Source organism: Schistocerca piceifrons, chromosome 5, assembly GCF_021461385.2.
Source record: "Schistocerca piceifrons isolate TAMUIC-IGC-003096 chromosome 5, iqSchPice1.1, whole genome shotgun sequence".
Classification (NCBI taxonomy): Eukaryota; Metazoa; Arthropoda; class Insecta; order Orthoptera; family Acrididae; genus Schistocerca; species Schistocerca piceifrons.
In genome coordinates this window covers 693114955-693142059 of record NC_060142.1, presented here as the reverse complement: position 1 = coordinate 693142059, position 27105 = coordinate 693114955, and positions in this window count along the sequence as shown.

The following is a 27105-nucleotide window of genomic DNA, read 5'->3' as shown; positions in this document are numbered from 1 at the left end:
CTCTGCGAAAGGTATCTAGACAATATATTCCTAGGGGTTGCAGACAACACTATATCCCAGGGCTCTCAAATGCCTCAAAGGACATCCTGGAGAAGTATCAAGTATTGTTCGCGGAAGACCCATTCAGCGACGAAACCATCGCCTGTGGCACAGCTTTAATGTCAGCCCTCAGCGAGGCACGCGAAAAGAAGTGGATAGCAACCCTAGAAAGAATGGATATGTCCCACAGTAGCAAAATAGCCTGGAACCTGATTAAGAAACTGGATGGTGACCCAAGGCTAAGCAAGGCCCCGGCCAACGTAACTCCAAACCAGGTGGCCAACCAACTCCTTCTAAACGGCAAGTTCAACTCCAAAAGTCAGAAAACTAAAATCACACGCCTACTGCCAACGGAAAACACCAACTTCCAGAAACCATTTAGCATGAGAGAGTTGAACAATGGCATAAATACCATGAAGAATGGGAAAGCCGCTGGGCTTGATGATATTTGCGTGGAACAGATTAAAAACTTCGGCCTTGACGCCAGGGACTGGATACTTGGACTTTTTAACGTGTGCCGTGAAACCTTTCAAATCCCGAAACTGTGGAGGAAGTCAAAAGTGGTGGCTCTCCTTAAACCTGGGAAGGACCCAGTGTCTCCGAAGAGCTATCGACCCATAACCCTTCTCTGCCATCTGTTTAAGCTCTATGAAAGATTGATCCTCAACAGAATAGAGAAGATCGTTGACTCGAAGCTAATTCCACACCAAGCAGGCTTTAGACCTGGAAAGTCCTGTACCAGTCAAATTCTAGCATTGACGGAACATATCGAGGATGGTTTTGAGAATAAACTAATCACCGGGCTGGCACTAGTCGACCTAAGTTCCGCCTATGATACTGTACATCACCGGACACTACTGCATAAAATCTACGAGACCCTGAAAGACTACCACCTAGTCAAGATAATCGAATCCCTGCTCCAAAATAGACAGTTCTTCGTAATGCTTGAGAGGAAAAAAAGTCGATGGCGGAATTAGAAAAATGGGCTCGCCCAAGGGAGCGTGTTGGCGCCAATCCTATTCAACATATATACAAAAGACCAACCAACTCCAGACAGAACCAAAACTTTTGTATATGCAGACGACCTGGCAATAACAGTTCAAGGCAACAGGTTTGAAGCCATCGAGGAGAAACTAGAAACCGCCCTTTCTATAATGTCAACCTACTACAAAAAGAATTCTCTAAAACCCAACCCCTCCAAAACTCAAGTGAGTGCATTCCATCTGAACTCGAGGCAGGCAAAGTACAGGCTCAATGTTACCTGGGATGGGACATTACTAGAACACACAGATACTCCCACCTACCTTGGCGTCGTGCTGGACAGAACATTGACATACAAATATCATTGCGAAAAAACACGCAAAAAAGTAGAAGCACGAAATTCCCTAATAAGAAAGCTGTCCAACAGCAAATGGGGTGCCAAACCTACCGTGGTCAGAACTTCAGCCCAAGCTTTGTGCTTCTCAACTGCCGAATATGCCTGCCCGGTATGGTGCAGATCCGCCCACGCAAAAAAGGTAGATATTAGCCTGAATGAAACATGCAGGATAGTGACAGGCTGCATGAAACCTACCCCCATAGAAAATCTGTACAGGGCCGCAGGTTTCACAAACCCTGACTCACGTAGGAAAGCCCATGAACATACCGAGAAGCTAAAACAAACCTTTGATACCAGTCACTCAATATTTGGCCTAGAGTGTGGCCCCAGCAGACTCAAATCCAGACGCCGTTTCCTAAGTTGCGCCTTAGATGAGCCCCCCATCTACTATCCACTAAGAGAGGACCCACCAAGGGGCGTTTCTGGTGATTGGAAAACCTGGAGAATGCTTAACCGCATCAGAACTGGGATGGCTCCTGTGAAATCTAATCTGATCAAATGGGGTTTGTTGGACGAAAATGACGACAAATGCGACTGCGGCACTCGACAGGACATGGAACATCTCCTACAATGCCCTGCCTGCCCGCACAGATGCACCCTCGACGATCTATAGCTGGCTAAAGAAGAAGCATTGGACATTGCCCAATATTGGGCAAACAAATTGTAGTTTCCGGACACGAAAAAGTAAAAGTAAGTAAGTTTACCAGTGTTAAAATGGACCGTTTACCAATTGCGGAAAAGGTCGATATCGTGTTGATGTATGGCTATTGTGATCAAAATGTCCAACGGGCGTGTGCTATGTATGCTGCTCGCTATCTTGGACGACATCATCCAAGCGTCCGGACCGTTCGCCAGATAGTTACGTTATTTAAGGAAACAGGAAGTGTTCAGCCACATGTGAAACGTCCACCACGACCTGCAACAAATAATGATGCTCAATTAGGTGTTTTAGCTGCTGTCGTGGCTAATCCGCACATCAGTAGCAGACAAATTGCGCGAGAATCGGGAATCTCAAAAACATCGGTGTTGAGAATGCTACATCAACATCTACTGCACCCGTACCATATTTCTATGCACCAGGAATTGCATGGCGACGACTTTGAACGTCGTGTGCAGTTCTGCCACTGGGCACAAGAGAAGTACGGGACGATGACAGATTTTTTGCACGCGTTCTATTTAGCGCCTAAGTGTCATTCACCAACATTCACCAACAGCGGTAACGTAATCCAGCATAATATGCACTATTGGGCAACGGAAAATCCACGATGGCTGCGACAAGTGGAACATCAGTGACCTTGGCGGGCTAATTTATGGTGCGGCATTATGGAAGGAAGGATAATTGGCCCCCATTTTATCGACGGCAATCTAAATGGTGCAATGTATGCTGATTTCCTACGTAATGTTCTACCGTTGTTACTACAAGATGTTTCACTGCATGACAGAATGGCGATGTACTTCCAACATGATGGACGTCCGGCACATAGCACGCGTGCGGTTGAAGCGGTATTGAATAGCATATTTAATGACAGGTGGATTGGTCGTCAAAGCACCATACCATGGCCCGCACGTTCACCGGATCTGACGTCCCCCGATTTCTTTCTGTGGGAAAAGTTGAAGGATATTTGCTATCGTGATCCACCGACAACGCCTGGCAACATGCGTCAGCGCACTGTCAATGCATGTGGCAATATTATGGAAGGCGAACTACTCGCTGTTGAGAGGAATGTCGTTACACGTATTGCCAAATGCATTGAGGTTGACGGACATCGTTTTGAGCACTTATTGCATTAATGTAGCATTAAAAAGGTTATCACGCTGTAACAGCATGCGTTCTCAGAAATAATAAGTTCACAAAGGTACATGTATCACATTGGAACAACCGAAATAAAATGTTCAAACGTACCTACGCTCTGTATTTTAATTTAAAAAACCTACCTGTTACCAACAGTTCGTATAAAATTGTGGGCCATATGTTTGTGACTATTGCAGTGCCATCTATCACAAAGCGAAAAAAGTGGTCCAACTAAAACATTCATATTTCTTTACGTACTACACGAATATGTAATAAAAAATGGGGGTTCCTATTTAAAAAACGCAGTTGATTTCCGTTTGACCTATGGCACTGCCATCTAGCGGGCCAACCATAGCGCCATTTAGACAAGCTAGACAAGTTTTGTTCTTTGTAGTCTTTTCGTTTGACGCATATTTCGTGAGATATTTGGCCCGGTCACGATCAATGGACCACCCTGTATAAAGTGTTTAATACAATAACAGTAATTATTATTATAATTAGTAGTAGTATATTGTTATAATTTTAAAACCTTAGCCATCTTATTCCATACATCAGTCAGAAGCCCAAAGGAGTCGGCGATATGCGCGTGCAGTCAACTGTGTGGAGCGTTATGATAAGTGATAAAATCGTGATAATATGAATGAGCCTAGCTGGGACGTGTGTTGGCACGAGCCACGGAAATCACAAGTGTCTGATGTTTCATACGAAGCATTGGTTGATATCTACTAGCTACCGAGCAGTTACTCACAGAGGTCCATTGTGGACTGTAATTATCGTACAGCAGTGAAACTTGGTGGGTGGTTTACGCTGGAACAAAAGTTCCAATTTTGGCCACCAGGTGCAAATCTGACGCTCTAGTGCATCTCGTCGACGTTTCCACTGCTCATATTGAACTAATTTTATAAACAGCGGTTAAGAGGTTAATAATGAATTCAACATTTTACCTTTCTCAATTGTATGATGATTTCTGTCTACGTCCTGTTCCAAATCTATTACAAGTGGAAATATTTCTATACGTCTTTCCCACATTCACGGCGCCAAAGTTGCACCTGGTGGCCGAAATTGGAACTAATTGCTATTCCAGAGTAAATCGGTTCCGTATTAACGCATTAGAATATCTATCAAGTTTCGTTACCACACGAAAATTACACAGCACATTGGACTTCTGTGAATAGCTGCATTTTAATTACGGCCATCCAGTATTTTCTGTCTTTTATCGGCGGTCTGAAATGCTTATCTTTAGATTTTTCATTTTTCCATTTAAGGCCTAATTTCTCTGAAAGGAAATAAAATTCTTAGTGTTCACTGCCCATCGCGCGCGACAGCAGAATACCTTCTTAAGAACCAGACAAAAACCGAGACCTAATAAGCAACGAGGCCTGAACAGTTGGAATCACCTTCTGCGTCCCGGCTCGAAGCACAAAGAGAGAGTAAACAGTACAAAGAAATGGAACGATGACATAGGCTCTATCGCGAACAAAGCAGATGGCAGACTTTGGTTTATTGGTAGAATACTAACGGAATGCAGTCAGCGTACAAAGGAGAGTGCTTACGCATCACACGTGCGACCCATCCCATAATATTGCTCAAGTGTGTGGAAACCATACAAAATGGAACTAACAGGGGATACTGAAGGTATACAGAGGAGGTCAGGCTTGACCTGCGGGACAATGGCACACAGATGCTGAAGCAACCGAATTGGCAGACTCTTGAAGGTGGATGTAAGCTATCCCGAGAAAGCCTACTTTTGATGTTTCAGGAACCACCTTTTTTAAGAGATGACTTGTAAGTAGGCTTTTTAGGGTTTTATGTTGGCAACGCCACGTAGTGCTCTGTATGAAAATCGCTGACTGCGCTGTGTGCAGTGTGTGGCTGGTTAGACTCATTGTTGGAATATTCGCTTGTGTAGTGTTGGGCAGTTGGATGTGAATAGCGCGTAGCGTTGGGCAGTTAGAGGTGAGCCGCCAGCAGTGGTGGATGTGGAGAGAGAGATGCCAGAGAGTTTTGAGAACGGACGATCTGGACCGGTGTCCGTCAGAAAAAGGAAATTTGTCAAACTAGATGTCACGAATTGATATATATATATATATATTATGACTTTTGAACATTATTAAGGTAAAATGGAAATGTCGTGTGGCTAGGGCCTCCCGTCGGGTAGACCGTTCGCCTGGTGCAGGTCTTTCGATTTGACGCCACTTCGGCGACCTGCGCGTCGGATTAAGGTAAATACAGTGTTTGTTCTCTATCAAAATCTTTAATTTGCTAACTATGCCTATCAGTAGTTAGTGCCTTGAGTAGTTAGAATCTTTTATTTAGCTGGCAGTATTGGCGCTCGCTGTATTGCAGTAGTTAGAGTAACGAAGATTTTTGTGAGGTACGTGATTCACGAAGATTTTTGTGAGGTAAGTGATTCACGAAAGGGATAGGTTATTGTTAGTCAGGGCCATTCTTTTGTAGGGATTATTGAAAGTCAGATTGCGTTGCGCTAAAAATAGTGTGTGTCAGTTTAGTGACGATCCGTCTGAGTACGTAATGTATAACTTGGCTGTTGTATCAAATAACGTAGAAGTTTTCCAGCACTGTCATTCTTAATTTTTCTAAGGGGACGTTTCACACTCTACGAATATACTACGAACCCGTACGCATCGCTGCCATGCAGATCGGGAGGGCATGATTGGTTAAATTACAGCGTGCACGTAGGAATTCAGTCAGTCATTCTTCTTGCGCTCCAGACGTTAATGGACTGGGAAAACACACTAATGACTGGCACGATGGATCGTAAATTTTGCCATGCACTTCATAGTGGCTTGTAGGGTACGTATGTGGGTGTAGATGTAAGTTTATGCAAAGCTCCATCTGTTGTCCACCTTTACGCGATTCAAGCAAGCACTGATGAAGTTCGGAACTCAAGATACGCTGGATGAAACGTCTGTCATATATGAGCTGCGTAAAGAAAGGGCCTAGAAAGCGTTTCGCATTTCGTCTACTGCGTTATGATGGTATACTGAGCAAGCTATTTTTCGGTCATAATGGACTTCAGTTGCCCCCATTTTGAGTCCATCCGTTAGTGACTTGCACATTGTTACGACTCGCATAAAAAGAGAACATGGCCCAAACAGCGGCGACGTAAACGCTTTTTGAGAGCACTTATCGCCCAGAAGACTGCATGAAAGGAACCGTTTTAGCCAAAGAAAAGAAAAACTGGTATGCGTGCTGCTCTTCTTTGAAAAGCAAGCTGTTACCTGCTCTTATCTTAAGCGGTTTTTGTTCGCTTTTCTTTCGTGCTTTGCTTCAAAAGGAAAGACCTTTATGTCTTGTAACTCTTATTAAATCCATATTCAAGACGTTTATCTTGAAATTCTATTCGACCATTCACTGTTGAAGTATGGTCTCTATGTTCAATGCTCTTACTCTCTGAATGTTCAGTACAAGGAACTAGAAGATGAATTCTTCTCCTGTAGAGTCAGAAATTCGTGACTTTTGTAAACACGAACATTTTAAACTAGCTTGTAACTCACACTTTTTAGTTCTTATTATTCTGAATTTAACATAGGATTTCTGGGTGTAGAGCAGCGTCAAGTTTCAAACCAACTCTCACTAAACGGATAAAACTAGCGTCTCGGCCGCTGTTGCAGTATCCGTCTGTGCCTGCCACGTAGAAACTGGTATATTACGTTGACGAGGTCTATTTTACACATTTATTGATAGACACTTCACAACATGACGTGACTCTGCACGTATAAAACTTTTATATCATATGATTCCAGTCACATAAACCATTGTACTTCCATCTTAATTTTTAGCAGTCAGTACTGTGAGACTGTCACAGAAATTTTGCATGCCAGTCTGAAGATTCCAGGAAACTGTTTAATTGGATGGCTTCCATTTTTATGTATATTAACTGAAATGACCTGGAAATAATTCAAGGGGAGTATAAACACCATCAAGTGAATAAACTGTTACTATGTGGCATACTTGAGGTACCTGGCCATACCTCGGTGAATTTAAATGGGGAACAAACATTATAAATAATGACATACTCACTGCACAGTTACGAACTGTTGTTGTGGTCTTCAGTCCAGAGACTGGTTTGATGCAGCTCTCCATGCTACTCTATCCTGTGCAAGGTTCTTCATCTCCCAGTACCTTCTGCAACCTAGATCCTTCTGAATCTGTTTAGCGTATTCATCTCTTGGTCTCCCTCTACGATTTTTACCCTCCACACTGCCCTCCAATACTAAATTGGTGATCCCTTGATGCCTCAGAACATGTCCTACCAACCGATCCCTTCTTCTGGTCAAGTTGTGCCACAAACTTCTCTTCTCCCCAATCCTATTCAATACTTCCTCATTAGTTATGTGACCTACTCATCTAATCTTCAGCATTCTTCCGTAGCACCACATTTCGAAAGCTTCTATTCTCTTCTTGTCTAAACTATTTATCGTCCACGTTTCACTTCCATACGTGGCTACACTCCATACAAGTACTTTCAGAAACGACTTCCTGACACTTAAATCTAAACTCGATGTTAACAAATTTCTCTTCTTCAGAAACGCTTTCCTTGCCATTGCCAGTCTACATTTTGTATCCTCTCTACTTCGGCCATCATCAGTTATTTTGCTCCCCAAATAGCAAAACTCCTTTACTACTTTAAGTGTCTCATTTCCTCATCTCTTTCTCTCAGCATCACCCGATTTAATTTGACTACATTCCATTATCCTCGTTTTGCTTTTGTTAATGTTCATCTTATACCCTCCTTTCAATTCCATGTCCATTCCGTTCAGCTGCTCTTCCAGGTCCTTTGCTGTCCCTGACAGAATTACAATGTCATCGGCGAACCTCAAAGTTTTTATTTCTTCTCCATGGATTTTAATTCCTACCCCAAATTTTTCTTTTGTTTCCTTTCAAATGGTTCAAATGGCTCTGAGCACAATGGGACATAACTGCTGAGGTCATCAGTCCCCTATAACTTAGAACTACTTAAACCTAACTAACCTAAGGACACCACACACATCCATCCCCGAGGCAGGATTCGAATCTGCGACCGTAGCGGTCACGCGGTTCCAGATTGTAGCGCCTAGAACTGCTTGGCCACTCCGGCCGGCTTTTGTTTCCTTTACTGCTTGCTCAATGTACAGATTGAATAACATCGTGGAGAGGCTACAACCCTGTCTCACTCCCTTCCCAACCACTGCTTCCCTTTCATACCCCTCGACTCTTATAACTGTCATCTGGTTTCTGTACAAATTGTAAATAGCCTTTCGCTCTCTGTATTTTACCCCTGCCACTTTCAGAATTTGAACGAGAGTATTCCAGTCAACATTGTCAAAAGCTTTCTCTAAGTCTACAAATGCTAGAAACGTAGGTTTGCCTTTCCTTAATCTTTTTTCTAAGATAAGTCGTAGGGTCAGTATTGCATCACGTGTTCCAACATTTCTATGTGTATTACCTGAAATGACATGGAAATAATTCATGGGAAGTATAAACAACATCAAGTGAATTATTATTCATAAAATGTTACTATGTGGCATACTTGAGGTACCTGGCCGTACCTCGGTGAATTTAAATGGGGAACAAACATAATAAATAATGACAAACTCACTGCACAGTTACGAACTATTATCCATGTATTCTCACGCTGCGCTGATACTTATTCTGTGACCATAACAGTTAAGGACTTACGTCGTCGTTTATAGCGGGTAAACAGAATTCGGTTGTTGCGCACGCACAATCCTAGTTCATTTTACTAATGTCTGTGACGCTGCCTTTCCTGTCAAAGCCATGGTATGTTATCCAGGAGCGCAAGTAGTGGCGGTCGGGCGACGCTGCGGAGTGGCGACAAGCTCTGGTGTCACTGCAGTCACCACGACGAATGTTCTTCCTCCAGCTAAAAGGAGCTGCTGATCTCGTTCCACACTCTGCTTACTTTCTTTTCACCTTCCATAGGGCACTATTCAGGACGTGGAAATGTTCAGTAATGATGCCTCTTGAAGAAATAGTCGGGTGTCTGTACGGAAGAAATATAATTATTTGCCCCTTCGAGGGAAATTCTGAGGCCTAACCTCTATGTTGTTGGTCGCGCAAGTAGTGTTCACTCCACGTTTTCGCCGTCTGGGCCCTTCCAGCTTTTGGTGACCGTTTCCTCTCAGTTCCTCGTCAGCTGTGGAGGAATCAGTAGAGTTCATTAGTTGCTCCAAGAATTTCATCTGTCTGCAAACAAATTGTGCAGCCCAAGAACTAGCATTCAGGATTGCTTCAAATGATGTCGTCTCTGCAGAGAGTATGTATTGCTTTCCACTATCTCTTCACAAAAACGTTTCAAGAGTACATGTGTTCTGTTACACTGCTGGCAAAGTGAGAAGAGTACATCAGCCGCTCTTGTAATAAACTTTTTGGTGTCTAGTTTTCCAGGACTCATCGTTGTATTTAGTTTAGTTCAAGCATTTACTGTAGTCACGGGCGTTCTATTACAGCGTAGTAATATCAACAGAGATGTGTGCTTGTGTCGTCCGTTTAGCAGATAAGATAGATAGAATTGCACGATTTCTTGAATGTTTGTTCAATCTGCACGAGAGTGCAATCGCTCAACCAAATACAACGGAAAACAGTACGTGAAAGATGTTGCGTATTACCTGAAGCTTTACTAAGAAAAGTCCGGCACTGTACATGTTCTGACATTACTGTCTTCTGTTTAACTCCTCCACTAACGACGACGTCGGTAATTAAAAGAGGTTTAGGATTGCCTGCTGGCACTAGCTCGCAGAAGGAACTTCCACGATGCGGTACAGTTGGAACGACATACTCGACTATTGTGTCGCTTGCATTGTATTTAAAGAGTTACTCCATATCTTGTACTTTTATCCAAATATTTTGAAAAACCGGCGACATCTGAGGGTGAGGAAGACAAAAAATCATAATAAAAAAAATTAAACCAAGAATTACTTTTAAGTTGAAGATGATAGTCACTGCAGACCAAATTCTACACCTATGTCTATACTTCGAAATCCAGCTTGCTGTGTGAGGCGGAGGGTACTTCTGGTAACGCTGTCTTTCCCCCCTTTTTCTGCTCCATTCGCGAATGGCGCTTGGGAAAAATAACTGTCGGTAAATCTGCTTATAAGATCTAATTCCTCTGATATTCTCCTCGGACATATCTTGGGGGAAGTAATTCACTGCAGCCTCTTCCCGGAACATACTTTCTCGGCATTACGATAACAAACCTCTCCGTGATATCCAACGCCTCTCATATACCGTCTGCTAGTGGAGTTTGTTCAGCCTCTCCGCAAACGCTGTCGAGCCGAGTAAACGAGCCGTGATGAAATGCGCCACTCGATGTTGGATCTTATCTACACTGCCGATCAAAGTTTTCAATAACCTATCACGACTATGGATTTGTGGTTAAAACAGAGATTTCGTTTTGAATAGTCCGTCATATGTCCGTTCAGATTATAAAACATGTATGGGCATGTACAGATTTAACGCCTTTATTGTGTGCTTGACTGGTCCTTCGCATATAGGGGTGCTGATCAGTATCAACAACAAAACTGACGTGCCTTTACTTAACTCGGTTCAATTCCAATTGGCCTTATTCCTTCAACTGTACTTGTAGGAATAAGTTTGCATTAGTTTAAAGTACACTGTGTCCACCTAGCGATGTGTTTGTCTACCTGATGAGGTCCATACCGTATAACCTTCTGGTGCGGCGGAAGCACCAGGAAGGGTATTGCAGTAGGATAACAGCACCAAAGGCTAAAGCAGCCCAGTCTGCAATGGTGTATTCACTGCAGCGGATCAAGCAAACTGGTGCCTATGTAAGTGTTCGCATTCTGGAAGACACCGAGTAACATCTTACATGTAAGATCACTTCATATGTGTACACAGAAAACGTCAGAGGACTCTACTGCACACGAAATTCGCGAGGGAGAAAAGACAGTAGTATCCGATCAGCTCCAGTCTGCCTCAACAATGCAGCGGCAATGCGCACTTCTTGAATAAGTCTGCACAGCGGCCAAAAAAAATGTTCAAATGTGTGTGAAATCTTATGGGACTTAACTGCTAAGGTCATCAGTCCCTAAGCTTACACACTACTTAACCTAAATTATCCTAAGGACAAACACACACACCCATGCCCGAGGGAGGACTCGAACCTCCGCCGGGACCAGCCGCACAGTCCATGACTGCAGCGCCCTAGACCGCTCGGCTAACCCCACGCGGCCACAGCGGCCAAAAAATCTGTATGTGGAGAACTGAAGAATATGATTTTGCTAAGTCAGTCACCTGACTTAAACTGTATTAAACTCTTGTACGATGAACTTCACGGGCAGGTCAGAAAAATGAGGCCGCCTAATGTTGCAGATCTATGGAATAAGCTACAGGCGTGTTAGGCTGGCAAAAACACTACAATATATTATCTTCAGAATGCCGAGAGGTTCTGTCGTAGCTCTTCTGAGGGCAAATGGTGGATACATTGAAGAGGCTAAAATCTAAACCATACTGTATTGTACTTAATAACACAGAGAGAAAGTACTTATTTTGTTGCGCTATTTCGTTTTTACGATGTGTTTGTACTTTAAAATAAAGTACAACGTTTTTTTATCACGGACGATCTAAAACGTTTGATCGGTAGTGTATCTGCTCTATTGATTCAAATTGGTAAGGATCGCAGACTGGTAAACAGTACTCAAGAATGGGTCAAACAAGTGTTTTGTGAGAAACTTCTTCCGTGGCTGAATTACATTGCCTTAAGGTTCTTCCTATGAATCTCAGCTTGGCATCTGCTTTTCCCACAATTTGTCTTCTGTGGAACTTTATGTCGCTACGGATGGCTACTCCCAGGTATTTTACGGTAGTTTGTTTTCAGTGATTTGTCACCAATAGCCGGCCGAAGTGGCCGTGCGGTTAAAGGCGCTGCAGCCTGGAACCGCAAGGCCGCTACGGTCGCAGGTTCGAATCCTGCCTCGGGCATGGATGTTTGTGATGTCCTTAGGTTAGTTAGGTTTAACTAGTTCTAAGTTCTAGGGGACTAATGACCTCAGCAGTTGAGTCCCATAGTGCTCAGAGCCAGCCATTTGTCACCAATAGTGCAATCGTGCAGTAGTCGATTTCTTTTCCCATTTATTGGCAGTGCTTTTTTTTTTGTGTGTCATCACTCTTCTGGGTGATGCGGCCCGCCACGAATCCCTCTCCTGTGTCCTGTGCGAACCTCTTCACCTCAGAGTAGCACTTCCAACCTACGTCCTCAGTTATTTGCTGGAGGATGTATACCACTCCGTGTCTTCCTCTACAGTTTCTGCCCTCTACAGCTCCCTCTAGTACAATGGTCGGTGTGGTCGAGCGGTTCTAGGCGCTACAGTCTGGAACCGCGCGACCTCTACGGTCGCAGGTTCGAATCCTGCCTCGGGCATGGATGTGTGTGATGTCCTTAGGTTAGTTAGGTTTAAGTAGTTCTAAGTCCTAGGGGACTGATGACCTCAGAAGTTAAGTCCCATAGTGCTCAGACCTATTTGAGTACCATGGAAGTCATTCTCTGATGTCTTAATATATATCCTATCGTTCTGTCCCTTCTCCTGCCAGTGTTTCCCACACATTACTCGCAGCACGTTACATTTATTATTTTCAGGACAAACTGGCAGTCCCTGGTCCAACCATCAAACCTCTGCAGTTCGCTTTACAACCTTCTGCCGTTGCCACTTTCTTGCAGACAGCCGCATCACGCATTATCGATTACATCATTCATATAGCTTGTAAACAGTAACAGTCCTGCCACACTTCCTTAGCGTACTCCTGAAACTACCTTTCGTCTGTCGGTTTTGTTCGGTCAAGATGGGCTAATGAGTTCTCTCTGCACAGAGGTATTGAGTCCAGTCGCAAATCTGGTCTTGATACCTCTTAGGCCCTTTCTCTTTAAAAATATAAAGAAGTAAAACGACAGTGTGGAACTGTATAGAACGCCTCCCGGGAGGCAGTAAGTACGGCACTGACCCAGCCGCCATTGTCTGCGGTGTTCTGGACCTCTTGAACGAACAGAACCTACTGAGTTTCGCGAGATGTCTGTAATTCATATTCACGCCCATCCAAGGATGTTACGTAATGATCTGTTCTTTGTATTGCGAAGTACCAAAAAATCCATGTTGATTTTTATAGAGAAGACTTTCTTCCTGCAAAAAGTCATAATTCGTGAGCATAAAACATGATCAGTACTACCGTAACAGGTCGACGTCAACGATACAGTCTTGTAATTATGTTCATCTACCTTTCTACCCTTCTTGAACCTGGGAATAACCAGCTGGACGGCGGTGATTTGTCCAGCAGCTGTGGGCCGACTCGAAAACGTATCATCCTGGTATTCAGAGAAATACTTTAGGAAGAGTTTGATTTGATTTGATTTAGTCTTGAGAACAATACAACAATAATAATAACCCTCTGCTGCACGCAACGAAACTAAGTTTATTGCCCGGTTACTTTCGTTGTCAGTCTAGTAAAGCCAGCCAGTAGCCCTGAAGAGTAGTGGGAGACCCTTTACCTGGCCTTTTTTAGACGCAATCTCTTCACGAATTTGCGAACCAAATATTTTGAATCTTTTGACTCCAGTGCTTCACGGTGAAAGATTAGATGTGTGCGGCTCCATCCTCCACAGTACCTAGTCTGCACTTAGCTTCCTTTTTCTCTACAGTTATCGTCTCAACGTACTTAGTGAAGTTCTCATGACTAGTCATTATTCCTACTATTACTAGGATATGCCTCTTGTTCTAACCTAGAGTTACAGAACTTCTCTTAAAACATGATTTCGGCATCAGCAGCTTTACTTTTTTTTGTTTTTCTATTTTAGCCCAATATTGTGAGTGCTGCGTCGTGGTCCAGCTATTTAGCTCAGATTTTCCCAACGCCTTAGTTACCGTTATGACAGGATTTGATCCAACAAATGGAGTCTCCCCCGGTCCTGGCCGGCCTACCATCCATTGCCACTGATTTCAGAGTGACCTGGGATCCGCAGGAGGTTTACCCTTTTGCTGTCCCCTAATCTGCGACTATCTTTGATCTTGTCGCAGAAGCCGATAGAGATTACGGAGCGCTTCCCTCTTTGAAGGAATGTAGATGCTACGATCGTTATTGCAATGTCTACCTTTTTCGGTTAATTTTAAGAGAAGACAGTATCGTGTGAACTAAGAGTATCGTAAACGGCGACATATTCTAAAAAAATACAATCTTCGTTTAATATGGAGTACTGTTCCATTGTCTTACTGATTATTAGCCCATGTGGATTGCTTTGCAATCACACTGGCTATAGAAAACATTCCAATTAGGAAAAGACGGTCTTTGATAAGCCGACCATACTACCAACGACAAATCTGACACAGTTCTCGAGTAGACACCTGAGGAAAGGCGAGGCAGAAGGGAAAACATACTCCACTAAGAAAAATTGTAGAAAGTCTGGTTTTTCCGAACGTAGATGGAAACGACAGAAACATTATGGGTTACCACCACTTACACGTTCGTGTAGCCGTTATCTGAATACCTGCATGTTCGCAATTTTACAGCTAAGTGATAATGGTGACCACACACTCCGATATTATAGCTACAGATCAGTGGTCGTGAAACTGCGGCCTGCGTTTTTGTATTGGATTGAACCAAGAAACGACGGAGAGTCTTCGTCCCCCGCCGTAGCCCTCAGTGGTCCACAACCCCACAACAGGCTACAGCAGTCCACTCACCCCACCGCCGCCCCATCCCAAACGTAGGGTTATTGTGCGGTTCTGAACATGTTTTTGAGTGCCTCTTATAGTTATAGTTATAGAAAGAGTATGCTAGGCTTCCACTTTCGGTAAAGTGTGACCATGCATCGCCAGCCTTTTAGTATTTTTCCATGTGACCTCTTACAACGTCATTGATTGTAACCAACAATATTTTTCTTATTTACATCTGAATAATTGTGCTGTACGAAACTGCACTCGCCGGTACAACTGTGGTTTTTTTTGTTTGATCCATAATGAGACGGAGTCTGACTACAACACTGGAGTGACGAAAGTCATGGGATGACGATGTGCACATATAATGATGGAAGGTACAAAAGGGCACTGCGCTGGCGGAGCTATCATTTCTACTCGGGTGTTTCATGTGAGAAGGTTTCCGACGTGATTATCGCCGCATGACGAGAATTAACAGATTTTGAACGCAAATCGTAGTTGGAGCTAGGCGCATTGAACAACCCACTTCGGAAATCGATCGGAAATTCACTATACCGAGATCCAGGGTGTCAAGGGTGTGCCGAGAGTGCCAAATTTCGGGCATTACCTCTCAACACGGACAATGCAGTAGCTGACGGCCTTCGCTTAAAAACAACCTAGAGCAACGGCGTTTGCGTAGAGTTGTTAATGCTAATAGACAAGTAACACTGCGTGAGATAACGGTGGAAATCAGTGAGCGACTTACGACGAACGTATCCGTTAGGACATTGGGGCGAAACTTGGCTTTAACGGGCTACGACAGCAGACAACCGACGTGAGTGCCTTTGCTAACAGCACGATATCGCTTGCAACGGCTCTCCAGGGCTCGTGAGGGCTTCGTTTGGACACTCGACTGGAAAATCGTGCCTCGGGCAGATGGGTCCAGATTTCAGTTGGTAATAGCTGTTGGTAGGCTTCGAGCGTGGCACAGAGCCCACGAAGTCATGGACCCAAGTTGTCAACAAAGCACTGTCCAAGCTGGTGGTGTCTCCATAATGATTACAGGGAAAAGACTATGTTCTCTTGCCCAACTGAACCGATCATCGACTGGAAATGGTTATATTCGGCTATCTGGAGACCATTTACAGCCATTCATGAACTTCATGTTCCCAAACAATGATGCGCCATGTCCACCTGCCTTTAGTTCGCAACTGGTTGAAGAACATTCTGGAAAATCTGACTGTATGATTTGGCCTCCCAGATCGCCCGACATGAATCCCACCGAACATTTATGGGACGTAATCGAATGGTCAGTTCGTGCATAAAATCCTGCACCGGGAACACTTTCGCAATTATGGACGGCTGACAGCATGGCTCAATATTTCTGCAGGGGACTTCCAAAGACTTGTTGAGTCCGTGCTAAGCTCGCGTTACTCCACTAGGAGGTTCGAGGAGGTTCGACACGATTTAGGAGATATCCCATGACTTTTGTCACCTCACTGTATTGCAATATAGATATGGAGATTTACTTAACTTTGTGTAATCCATTTCTGTAGGAATGCTCTGAGTAGTTACAATTGTATCATTTGATACAGACAAATTTTACTGGACTCTCTACTTGAGTGCCTGATATAATGTTCACAATGTTTTTCCTAAGGCTTAATACACATTAGTCTATCTAAAACGATGCTGACTTCTCGATCGTTGACTGCGAACTGGGCCGAGCTTTCTTCTGCTAAGCCGTAAGCACACCATCGAATGTATGAGAAGCGAAACTCAAAGAAGCGTGGATGTGCCAGCATTGCGATTCGTCGAAGGAGCATGTAGCGACTATACTTTTCTGTGGTTTCATTGCGGAATGATGACTTTGCTTTGGCACACCGCACTCCTCTGACGACACCGCAGAATATACGGTTATTATAAAATGTTGCACTCTGTAAAACCATCCGTAATCGTCGGTCATACTCTCGCCTTTATAACAGTTTGAGCTTTGTGCAATGCACTTATAGGCACATAAATTGTTTTCCTTCAGTGTATGAGCTAAGCTTGTCACAGTAGATATCTACGGGGTGTGGGACGTGCAGAGATCAAGTTGTTGTTGACCAATAATGTTGATTCATTTCAGGGCTATGATCAATAAAATGGATTTCTATAGTAGTGTAGTTACGAGCATCACCAATCAATAAGATAGATAGCCGCGCGGGATTAGCCGAGCGGTCAGAGGCGTTGCAGTCATGGACTGTGCGGCTGGTCCCGGCGGAGGTTCGAGTCCTCCCTCGGGCATGAGTGTGTGTGTGTTTGTCCTTAGGATAGTTTAGGTTAAGTAGTGTGAAAGCTTAGGGACTGATGACCTTAGCAGTTAAGTCCCATAAGATTTCACACACAATAAGATAGATTGCTAATTGTCAGTAATAAAATAAGCATGCACATGACACTACCAAGTTACTTTTCAGGTTGAAAATTTGGAACTCCTAACACAACTTAGTTCAGCCGCATTTGCGCTTAGAATCATGGCAAATCTCGGGGACAGACAAATCAGTACGCTGACATATTTTGTGTATTTTCATTCAAAGCTGTCATACGGAATAATGTTTTTGGCTTAGCTCTTCTTTAAGAAAGAAAATCTTCATTGCACAAGAAAGTGCTGTAACAATATGTGGTGCTCACCTACGATCATCTTTTAGGCATCTAGACATTCTGACTTCTGTTCGCAGTATAGTAGTTCCCTCATGGAGTTCGTTCTAAATAATCCACTACAGTTCAAAAGGAACAATGATGTACATAATTACAGAACCAGAAGGAAAAATGGCATTCATTACTCCACATTAATGTTGTCTTTGGCACAAAAAGGGATGCTCACTGCTGCAACAAAAATTTTTGATCACTTACCCAGTGATATAAAACGTCTGACGGACAGGAAATTAACATTTGAAAACGAACTGAGAAAGTTCCTCCATGACAATTCCTGTTCCGCAGAAGAATTTCTATTACTGTAGTGTGCAAAAGGTGTTGGGGAGGTCTTAGTAACTCACATCATCTGTATATCTTTTTGCTTTTCTAGAAAAAAAGTCGTAGAAATGTTCAGACTGTTATATGTACAAATTAATTTGTGCTAGGAATGTAAAATAGCTCGTTCCATATCGTTACGATTTATCGTGCAAAATGATCCGAGGAACATGAAGCTAAGTAACTAATTAAACTGTTACTGTGTTTAAATAAAAACCGCGGAAATCCCATTAAGACAATCATGTCTAGTTTTGATAATACTGTTACTGTGTTTGTTTCTGTTTTAGGGCGCAAAAAGGACTAGGTTCATAAGCGCCCTTGTCAAAACTGCAAAATACGAAGACAAAGAGATGACCTAAAAGCGCCTATACGTCAGTCATAATCGACTAAAGAGAAGACCGCTAAAAACAGGGACGTAGAGAAAGGACAATAAATAAGCCATAGAGAAACAGAGGTCCAGAACTAAAAATTAAACGGCCTTCGCCATACTGCTACGACGTCCGCGCCGTTAGCTGAGTCGCCAGCGCGACGGAATGCCATACCAAGGGGCCTCGGTTCGAATCTCCGCTGGGTCGGAGATTTTCTTCGCCCGGGGTGTTGTGTTGTCCTCATCGTCTCATTCCCATCGACACGCAAGTCGCCCAAGAAGTGGCATCAACTAAAAAGACTTGCACCAGGCGACTTGTCTACCCGACGGGAGGCCCTAGCCACACGACATTTTATTTTCATATCGCTTCGATGGATAAAATGTAAAACGCGGTCGACAGCCTGCGTGTCGTTCGCTAAAACGGCCGCTAACTCTGACGGAAGCACAAACGGCAACGTAAACGGTTAAAAAAAAAAAAAAAAAAACGGGCATTCCGTCAGGAAATAACGGACAGTTAAATGTTGGGCGCAGCGTGCACAAAGTGGTGGGCGAGGATCACTTAACAAATGGCGATGTCTTAAAAGACAGTGTCCGATTGGCAACATAGTTAAAAGATCTCCTCGCAGGGAAACGGCCCAGAGGAAGTCGCCCAAGCAATTGGGAGAGGCTTAGTAACCCGGAGCTTGTTTCCATGAAGGGAGGAAGGGAGGACCAGTGGTGATGTCCCGTGCGGTTAAAGGCGCTACAGTCTGGAACCGCAAGACCGCTACGGTCGCAGGTTCGAATCCTGCCTCGGGCATGGATGCTTGTGATGTCCTTAGGTTAGTTAGGTTTAACTAGTTCTAAGTTCTAGGGGACTAATGACCTCAGCAGTTGAGTCCCATAGTGCTCAGAGCCAGTGGTGATGTCACCTTCTGACAGACGGCAACACAGAGATCATCGGAGTGAATGTAGAATTTAGCGAGTTAACGTAGGAGGACTGCAGCCTTGGCAGCAGCGTCAGCAGCCTCGTTTCCTGTCTGACCGACGTGACCGGGTACCCACATAAACATCACAGTGGCTCCATCAGGAGTGAACCAGTGACAGCTTTCGTGGACCTGTTGCATCAAGAGATGGACGGTGTACAGCGCACACAGAGGCTTTGGAGGGCGCTGAGAGAGTCTGAGCAAAATGGTTCAAATGGCTCTGAGCACTATGCGACTTAACTTTGCAGGTCATCAGTCGCGTAGAACTTAGAACTAATTAAACCTAACTAACCCAAGGACATCACACACATCCATGCCTGAGGCAGGATTCGAACCTGCGACCGCAGCGGTCGCTCGGCTCCAGACTGTAGCGCCCAGAACCGCACGGTCACTCCGGCCGGCAGAGTATGAGCAGATGACGCAACTGAAAAGCCTGTGTCACCGGTTGTCGGTTGTACTGCTTGGCCTGATAAACGCCAAAGAGCTCTGCTGTAAATACTGATCAGTGTTCCGGAAGACGATACTTAAAAACGTCGGCGCCAATGACGATGGCACACACGACACCACGGTCAGTGCGACAGCAATCAGTGTATACAAAGATACTATCGCGAAGTTCCAAGCGAAGATCGTGAAACTGAAGGCGATAGAGCGAGGCTGGAGTAGTGGCCTTAGGAAGCAAATAAAGGCCAAGTTGACCACGGGCCGCCGCACGAAGCCAAGGTGGTGAAGAAGAGTTCACACCCACGGGGAAGTTGCATGGTTGGTTGGTTGGTTGTTGTTGGTAGGTTGGAGAAGGGTCCAAACTACGCGGTCATCAGTCCCTCCGACCTGAAGTTAACTGAAACTGATAAAATCCCACATTAGAAGAACGAATTACAACATTCATAAAATGATAAACTATTGACAGGTAAGGAAGGAAAAGGTGAGGGAAAGAAAGTGACTAATGAAAGGCATGAAGGAAGGAGCACAGGAGACGAAAGATTCTCAGGACAAAACAGACCCCATGAGGAAAGGAGTGGAAAGGTAGAGGGCCGGGGTGAACCACCAAGCCCAGTTGAAGCCAATCCAGTCGGGGTGAAGGGGGGAGCATGAAAACCTGCCATTCCCTCCATGCACCAATAAGGTGGAAGGCTGCTCTTTTAAATAAAGCGATAAAAAAAAACCATTACGAATAAAACGTAAAACGAGATCCGAAGGTGAGGCATCATCAGCCAACACCAGGGGTAGCGATTCTGGAAAGCTAAAAGTCTGTCGTAGAGTGGTTAAGTTGGGGCAGTCCAGTAAGAGGTGAGCCACAGTCAACATCGATCCACAACGACAGCCAGGGCCGTGAGGACATAACCGTGAGTCAAAAAGTATGGCCGATGCGGAGCCGGCAGAGGACGACAGAGGCCTTACGAGAGGCCTAGAAGGAGGACCGCCATGGTTGTAGAATCCTTAATTGCCCTGAGCTTGTTCTGCATCCCAAAGGCCCAAAACCTGACGACGTAATGTCGAGTGAAGGTCTATTTCTGGAATGCCAACAGCGAGAGATGGCCTGGGAGAAGCTAATTTAGCCAGCCGATCGGCAAGTTCATTCCCAGGAATTGCAACACGGTCTGGGGTCCAAATGGAAACCACCGAGCATCCACGTTGAGAGAGGAGAGAAAGGGAGTCCTGGACAGCGATGACCAACGGGTGGCGGGGGAAGCACTGACCGATAGCGTGCAAACCGCTCAATGAGTCACTACAGATAGTGAAGAAAGTTGCATGGAGCGTGAAGTTAAGCTGCCTGAGCAAGAGCCGGAAGCGAATTCCCGGAGGTAACAGACAAGAGGGACGTGCCCCGTACTGGCGATCAAAGGAGTCATCGAAGAAGGAGGCATAGGGTGGGTGGCCACGCATGGCAGACAAACGGCATGCATATCTGCTGAGGAGAAATTCAGGGTGGTAGGACAGCGGTAGTTCGGCAGCTTCTGCATACAGACTCTTAAGGCGGGCTATTGTATAAGACGCCAGTGGCCAAACAGATGCCACGATGGTGGATAGTGTTGAGACGGCGTAAGAGGGACGGACGAGCAGATGCTGCTATGGTGGCCATATAAAGTCCATAGACAGCTTCTGATCGGTCGGCAACTACGTAAACCTCTTACAGGTAGCGTCAACGTCCGCGCTCTTAGCGCCACGACTCCCGTAATAGCGTCAGCATTGCGAGAAATATCTCTGCCTCTTCCCTCCATCGAGAACTCTTCCCTATTCATCCGCTATTTAAGAATGAGAGCACTTAGCGACTTCCAACAAACTTTACGCAGAATTCCAAAATTTTTCGTTTTTCTTTTTTCTCTCTGACACCCCTCCCCCCCATCCAAAAAAAAAGAAAGAAATGAAAAACGTTTATCACTTTGTATATTTCCTCTCTGTTCATGCAATAAATCTTTAGCATCAGGCTTGGCGTTTTAATTTATTATTTCTTTATTATTAACTCTATTCGCAACATATTTTTCAGACAGTATCAACATAACCCATTTAACGGACTTGCAGAATTATATTATTGTATGACACATAAACGCTGAGATGCGTGGAAAAGTAGCTATTTAAGAAAAACTATACTCATCCACTGACAGTAATAAAACAAATGTAATTAGGGTACTACGTCTTCAAACATAAAGGTTTTACACGTTCAACGTCAAGTGTTTTACACAACTCATTTGTGAAATAGTCAGACGTTTACTGCTGTTTTATACATGGTAGATCGATTCTTTAAGGAATTGCAAGTGTTTGGGAGAGAGTATTACTAGTAATAATATATTATTATTTTTAAAATGTTAGGCGTCGGTGGTAAGTTAAATGCGAGAGTGACAACCATTTATATTCGGAAAGGGACAGGGGGGACAGTAACAACATAGCGCACCATCTCATCCCGCCGATCCCACACCAGAGCCGAACCTACACACGCTCCTGGACTTCGGGTAGCGCGTGATAGCGAGCGGGCCGTCACGGCGTGTAGCCGGCCCCTCCCCCACCTGCGCCTTTGTCTGCCGCCGCGTCATGACGTCAGCGCTTTGATGCAAAAAGGACGGCCGTCGCAGGAATGCCGCTCCTCTCATGTGGGAGGTCTGATGAACGGCCGCGCCTCCGGGAACTCAGGTAGCACGGCTGCAGCGCCAGCCGCACCTGCCCGCTCCTGAAGTTGCCGATACCTGTCACCGAAACGGCCTCCCATCACGGACGTGCCTCGCACCTCTGAGATAAAAGTCTCACGCGTCAGCATCGGATGTAGCCGAGCTTTAAAGGCTACTAACGGTAGCAGTACTTAGTACAGTCTGTTAAGTAAGAGCGTGGTCGGCATTACACACATGTGGTAAAAGATATCGCCTTAGGTCTTTCACAACCCAACAGAGGGAGCCTTTGCCCTTCACGCAGCGTCCATAAGGCACTAGTGTACTTGGAATTCTTGACTGAGTTACACAAGCAAAGATGTTTGACGCCGACAGCCAAACGTTGGTTCGTCGACAAAAATGAAGATTGCAATCTGTAGGAGGACAATAATCTGTGTAAGGTGGCTATAATTTCACACTTTTTTATGATTTTTATTATTATTGTTATTTATTTTATGGCCTTCATTGGACCACTCTAGTCAAAAATACAAAGTTGTAAACAAGTTGTTACACAGGGATACAATTTGGTTCAACAATAACTTAATATGATATTTAGGTAATATAATTAATAGAGTCTATTCTTATGTGAAATGTGTTTTGCTCTTCTGTCTGCCCAATATTTCTTGATTCTTTCAGATATTTTCTTTCTTTCTTCATCTGAGACCACTCTTCCTGTACTCCTTTTATTGATTTTCATTTGTAGTCTAGTTTGCGGATCTTGCAGTATTCTGGTTTTCCCTGTCTTGTTTTTTAGGTCATCTACTGTAATGTAAAGTTCTTTTATATCTTCCTTAATTTCTCTGATCCATTTAAAGTCGCTCTTGCTATTCCACAATTTTTGTATTATTTTTTTACTAATTCTGTTTTCTGGAGTCCTCATCAGATGTCCAAAGAATGAGAAGCGTTTCTTCCTGATTGTGCTCATGACTGGTTCTATTTTCTTAATACTGTTTCATTTGATGCTATTCTCCAATGTCCATTTATTTCATACTGTATATTTATACACGTCCTAATTATTCTTCTTTCTAGTTTTAGTATTCTGCCAGTTTCTGCTGTATTAGTTGTTTTGAAGATAGTTTCAGCTGCATACGTTATTTCTGGTTGTGTAACTTGTTTTATAGTGTTTTAATTTTGCATCTATAGATAGGCTTTTTTGTTGTATGTAGTTTTGGTAATGTAATTTGCGTAGTTCAGTTTTTTTATTCTATTCTGCCATGATCGCTTCTCATATAAATTGTATGTTATTATTTCGCCTAAATATTTAAATTTATCAACAATTTTGATTTCCTGTTCTCATATTGTAATTTTGTTTGCAAGTGGTGGATCAGTTAGCATAATTTCGCACTTTACAAGCATTCATCTACACATTTTCTCGTGATTTACAACCGGAATTAGGTATCATTTGGCTCTGAGCACTATGGGACTCAACATCTGTGGTCATCAGTCCCCTAGAACTTAGAACTACTTAAACCTAACTAACCTAAGGACATCACACACATCCATGCCCGAGGCAGGATTCGAACCTGCGACCGTAGCAGTCCCGCGGTTCCGGACTGCAGCGCCGGAACCGCACGGCCACCGCGACCGGCAGGTATCATTTGATGGGTTGTATATCGTATATATGAATATTTAAAGAAGACTGAATTGTCACGTGCACCTTGTAAATAGTTGTTAACGCTTATTGCAGGGAAGGTGATGGATTGTCTTTATTAGCGAAACGGTGTAATGTACGATTGCCTATACTAGTAGAGGTTGGAACGCCAGTGGAAATGAAGCGGCAGGCGTAACTCAGGCCCTTGTTTGAAAAGCCCGCACAGGTGTGTTGGTCCTGTTTAACAGGGGAAGTAGCCCTAGCCGGACCGTCGGGGCTCCTGAGCACTGAAGCTGCGTAGAGTGGCAGCTTTCCTGTATTGTAGCTAAGCCCGAAGGATAACCGGAGGGAAGCGTTACTTTCGAAACCATGCACGCTGGGTTATTTCCGAGGATTTTTACTCTGAGAAGCGTACCACTGTATGAATTCCTAATTAACGGGGATAGGTATTTCTTCGCAAACTTTCCGCGCTCGACGTGGTTTCGAGAACATGATTCTCCTTTTGCAGTTACGAGGGAGGGGAGGTCAGCTTTGCTGGGAAGCCAGCGGTGGAGAGAAAGAGGTCTTCCATTGAGAGCACCCATGTTTGATGGTCGCTCAGTATCAGCTTTTGTTGATACAGTCGGACTTGCTGTCTTTGCTCTCAGGAGATTTTATATTTATAACCGTTAGTCACTGTACTGTTGCGAATTATACGATTCTGGACTTCGCCACCGTGTAGGGAGTCGTCGTTGAGTAACCAGCGTTCAGTGATTGAGAGCACTTCTTCTGTCTATACTCACGTAGATACGTTATTTGAATTCCGTCCTTTTGGCTGGAAGTTCGCGTTTCTTGTCTGTAGAACACAGAGAGGAGAAGACAGCATTAAATTATATTAGTCAAAGGACTGCCTTCTGCTGTCCTAGTGTTTGAAAGAGTTTCTTTATTTTGTGGCTGGAGTTCTTCCATCGTCGCACACGTGTATGAGAACCATCGCTCCGACTCACCGGACGCAGTACATACGGTGATATTGCTAATTGCTTCGGCTTATTAGGGCTATAAGGCTAAACAGCTGTGAGCAAGTAAATTTTATTTCCACTGAGGTTGCACACCACTGTAGATCATTTTTGAAAGTAGTGTCTCCTAGTGTTATTTATATTAGATCGCGTTGCCATAAATAGGGGCACAGTTGGGCTATTGATCAGTAATATTAGTTAGGAAATATAAACATTTGTAATATAAAGGGGTTTTTAAACTACAATAAATGTATAAGCAGAAACAACATTTAAAACTTAGTAGTTACTACTTCTCTTAATCATTCATTTATGTTCCGGTTGTATATATTTATATGTTAAAGAACAAGGAGAAGGAAATGATATCACAATTAAGAGATCCTGAGATCTGCTTCAGGGGGTAATCAGACAGCGCCAAACCTTTTCGCGTTCAGCATTTTCTGTTGCGCACATTCATTTTAACCCGCCTCGAATAATATATTGGATCTGAGGCACCGCAGCAAGGTTTGCAGCGACTGGCGAAAGGCGTGCAGCAACTGGATTGATCCTCAGTCGTTTGACGTTAATGCTATCCAAAATATACGGTCTTACATCAAGAAAGTTGCAACGAAAGAAAGACCTTCAATTCTGAAGTAGCTGTCAACCTAAATTTCACGCGTTTGTAGGTCTTCCACGTGAATACGCGGAAAACTTGATTTCAAGCATGCCACGAAGATACCAAGCAATTGTCTGGAAGTATTATTAACTGTAATGGCATTTCTCTCTTATGCATGTACGATGTATGCGTATGTTCTACTCTGCTTTCGATTACATTTTTCTACTGATTAATCCGACCACTGTCTTAACAGATTGTATGTTCGGTTCCTCATCCACTGTGAATTTCTTGTGGAAAGTCGTTTTCCTGCACAGGCTGTCGTTATATTCTAAAATCAGTAACTCCCCCCCCCCCCACCCCCCTGCCACCCCCCGCCTCGATTCTAAAGAACCTAACTCGAATTCATAACACAGTTTCCAAAAAAATGGTTGAAATGGCTCTGAGCACTATGGGACTTAGCTTCTGAGGTCATCAGTCCCCTAGAACTTAGAACTACTTGAACCTAACTTATCTAAGGACATCACACACATCCATGCTCGAGGCAGGATTCGAACCTGCGACCGCAGCGGTCGCGCGATTCCAGACTGTAGCGCCTAGAACCGCTCGGCCACTCTGTCCGGCTAAGCTATAGGAAGAGACAGGTAATATACAATATGTACAAGATCTAACAGGGGATAATAAAAGTGGACGTCCAAGAACGAAGTGCTCGGATTAAAAAGAGTGTAAGGTGTAAGACAAGGATGTAATCTTTCGCCCGTACTGTTCAATCTGTACATCGAACAGGTAATTACGAAAATAAATGAAAGGTTCCAGAGTGGGATTAAAATTTAGATTGAAAGGTCACCAGTGAAAAGATTCGACGATGACATTGCTATCCTTAGTGGTAGTGAAGAAGCATTACAGGATCTCTTGAATGGAATGAACAATCTAATGAGTATAGAATATGGACTTAGAGTAAATCGAAGAAAGACGAAAGTAACGAGAAGTAGCAGAAATGAGAACAGCGGGAAACTTAACATCAGAATTGGGGATCACGAAGTAACGAAGTTAATGAAGTCTGCTACTTAGGCAGCAAAATAATCCATGATGGACAGGGCAAGGAGGACATAAAATCAGACTAACAAAGGAAAAAAGGTCATTCCTGGCCAAGAGGAGCTATTAGTATCAAAGATAGGCCTTAATTTGAGAAAGAAACTTCAGAATGTATATGTTTGGAGCACAGCATTGAATGGTAGTCAAACATGGACTGTGGGAGAACCGGAACAGAGGAGAATCGAAGCATTTGAGATATGGTCCTCCAGAAGAATTTTGAAAATTAGATGGATTGATAAGAAAAGAAATGAGCAGGTTCTCCACAGAATCGGCGAAGAAAGGAATGTATGGAAACACCGATAAGAAGAAGGGACAGGATGTTGAGACATCAGGGGGTAACTTCAGTGGCTCTAGAGGGAGCTGCAGAGGGTAAAAACTGTAGAGGAAGACAGGGATTCAAATACATCCAGCAAGTAACTGAGGGGACATAAGTTGCAATTGCCATTTTAAGATTGGCACAGGAGTGGAATTCGTGGTTGACTGCATCC